The sequence below is a fragment of the Cavia porcellus genome, unplaced genomic scaffold (genome assembly GCF_034190915.1).
Source record: "Cavia porcellus strain 051 isolate PalLab524CR breed Dunkin Hartley unplaced genomic scaffold, mCavPor4.1 scaffold_2, whole genome shotgun sequence".
Lineage (NCBI taxonomy): Eukaryota > Metazoa > Chordata > Mammalia > Rodentia > Caviidae > Cavia > Cavia porcellus.
In genome coordinates, this window is record NW_026947485.1 from 115,430,210 (window position 1) to 115,433,890 (window position 3,681).

The window sequence follows — 3,681 nt, forward strand, 5'->3', positions numbered from 1 at the left end:
GAGTATTGCGGGATATTCTAAAAAAGAAAAATACAAAGAATCCAGAAATAGTGGCGGGGAGGCCACAATGAATGGAGCAGAGAACAAAATGAAGAAGACAAACTGACAACTAATGACAGAAAAAGAGCTCAACAGAAATGAGGCAGAGAAGATTGGATGATAGGAACAGCTATTTTGGAGAAAATGACGTCTTAATAGGTAATACTGATTTAGTATCATCTTGTTTTGAAGTCTCATCAAACTTTTGTTCTTCTGTCTCCATTGGTCTAAACAAGTTGTATCTTATTGGATTTTATTATGTACGATAGTATAAGCAAAAACTTTTAAAGACAAGGAGATTATACAGAAACCATTGTTCATTTTCTGTTAGTTGATTCTAAATACCCTGTAATGCTGTCATTCTCTTAAATGGCTTTACATTGTTTTGATATATTTAATGCTACAATATACGAAGTTGTACTCAAGGATTTCAAGGAAAGAGACAATATGGTAACTACTTTTATGTCAGGGTTATCTTGTGGTGAAACACTATTCTGCTTAAATGGTTACGTTTTGATCTGCGCTGATTTGCTGTTATGCCCTCTTTTATCTCAATCTCCACTCCATTATTTAATTTTTTATTTTTATCCTTTTAATTAAGGGAAAAATAAATAAAAATAGCAGGGTATATTATAGCAACCCACTTTGACTTTCCATTATCTTGATTTAAAGTCCTGTATTACTCTCACCATCTTGTTTTTGACTGACGTCCCCCTATTCTTCTTTGCTTGACAGTACCAGGTTTGAAAGTTTAGGCAACAGCTGTGAAGATAGTGAGATTCATTATGATACCCATTCTCTATGACTTTTATCTACTTTTGAAGACCTACAATGTCTCCAATGTTTTGGTTTTGTCGGTTATGTTTTTTACTGTTTTGTTCAATTTTATTATAACTGATGATATAGGCAATTCTATTAGAGATAGTGGGAGGCATTATGGTAACCATTATTGGTCACCTTGTATTATGCTTTTACATTATCTATTATGTCCACCCTTTTGATTTGATTGGCTCTGTCCTGTTATGTCACATTTGGTTCTACTCCCTTCCAAAAAAGTAATAAGAACTGTGGGAGTAACAAAACCCAAAATGTGTAATTGTCATTGTACAAAAGACAGGAAAAGAAAGTGCTCTAAATGATATAACTGCATGTATGTTTAAGTGTATAAGACAGAAAATGATATCACTGAGTTTTATTGGATCATTGAACAGAACTGTTTGCAGTCTCACTGTTGGAATGTCCACTTTACAAGCTTTAACTTTGTTACTTGAACAATTATTTCTAAGATGACAATATGTAATCCATTAACTAGTGATTTCCTACTGTTTATTTTTGTCTGTAAATCTGTATAACTTGTACCCTTTCTCTGCTTTTTTTCATCCTTAAATAAAATTTTAAAAAAAGAAATTAATGATGAAAGAAACTGCCAAAATCCCACAAACACATGGAAACTGAATAACACACTCTTGAGTAATCAGCGGGCCACAGGGGAAATTAAAGAAGAAATTAAACAATACCTACAAGCAAACAAAAGTACAAATGCAACTTACCAGAATCTGTGGGATGCAATGAAAGCTGTCCTCACAGGAAAATTCATTGCGTTGAGTTGCCACATCAGGAAAACAGAATAAATATGAATAAATAACCTGATAATACACTTCAAATATGTAGAAAAAGAAGAGCAAGTCAAGCCTAAATCCAAAATAATGGAGGAAATAACAAAAACCAGAGCAGAAATCAATGCAATAGAGACAGTTCAAAGGAAACAATCCAAAGAATCAATGAATAAAAGTGTTGGTTCTTTGAAGAGTAGATAAAATTGATAAGTCCCTAGTCAACTTTATTTTACAAATGAAAGAAAAAGCTCAAATTCACGTAACAAGGAATGAAAAGTGCGAAATCACTACAGACTCTATACAAATACAGAAGATCGTGAACACCTGTTTTGAAAACCTGTACTCTCAAAGGTTTGATAGCACAGAGGAAATAGATAGATTCCTAGAAATATATGAAGTACCAAAGCTAGGTTGAGAAAATGTAAAACTGCTGAATAATCCAATTTTTATTAATGAAATTGAAAATGTAATTAAGTCCTCACCTACAAAGCAGAGCCCAGGCCCAGGCAGATTCACTGCAGAATTCTGCAAGAAGTACAAAGAAGACATAATGCCAACACTCCTCAAACTCTTTAATGAAATTGAAGGGTAAGCAAAACTTCCTAAGTCATTCCTGGAAGCAAATATTACTCTAGTACCAAAACATGAGAAAAACCCAACTAAAAACGAGAACTACAGACCAATCTCCCTAATAATCCACAGACATAAAAATCCTCAATAGAACAGTGGCAAATAGGATGCAGCAAATCTTCAAGAAGATTATACATCATGACAAAGTGGGATTCATCCCAGACATGCAGTGATGGTTCATCATACATAAATCAATAAATGTATTTCACCATATCAATAAAGCCAAAAGTAAGAATCACATGGTTATTTCTATAGATGCAGAAAAAACTTTTCATAAGATCCAACATTCATTTATGACAAGAACCTTATAAAAATTGGAATAGATGGTCTTTATATCAATATTATAAAGACCATTTATGACAAACCAACAGGCAGGATCATACTAAATGGCCAAAAATTGAAGGTCTTTACTTTAAAAGCAGGCACAAGACAAGGATGTCCCTTATCACTGTCTATTTAACATAGTACTGGAAACACTAGCCAGAGCAATTAGACAAGAGGGAGAAAGAAAAGGGGTAAACATAGGAAAAGAAGAACTTAAATTATCATTATTTGCACATGACATGATACTCTATGTAGAAGACCCCCAAAACTCCATTGAAAGACTCTTAAATATAATAAATAAATTCAACAATGTAGCTGCATAAAAAATCTGTACTCAAAAATCAATAATATTCCTATACACTAACAACAAAATCACTGACAGAAATAAATAAGCCACACCCCTCACATTAGCATCCAAAAAAATGAAATATTTAGGAATTACTCTCATGAAAGAAGTGAAAGACATATACAGGGAAAATTATAATACACTGAAAAAGAAATTGAAGACGATCTCAGAAAATGGAAAGACATTCCTTGCTCATAGATAAGAAGAATAAATATTGTGAAAATGGCCATTCTCCTAAAAATGTTACACAAATTCAATGAAATGCCAATAAAAATATCATCAACATACCTCATAGATCTCAAGAAATCACTCCTTAAATTATTCTGGAATTAGAAGAGAAATAGAATAGCAAAGACAATTCTAAGCAATAAAGGCAAGGTAGGAGGTATCAAAATCCCTGACTTGAAGTTATACTACAAAGGAACTGTAGTAAAATCAACATGGTACTGGATTCAAAACAGAGCTGAAGATCAGTGGAATAGATTATTAGATACAACCACAACTACAAACACACTCAGCCACATTATCTTTGATTAAGGGGACAAACAGCTTCACTGGAAGAACAACAGTCTCTTTAATAACTGGTGTTGGAAAGACTGGCTCTCCATATGCCAAAAACTAAAACTTGACCCATGCCTATCACTATGTACTAAAATAAAATCTAAATGGATCAAGGATCTAAATATTAAAATAGAAACACTAAATCTATTGAAAGACAAATTGGGT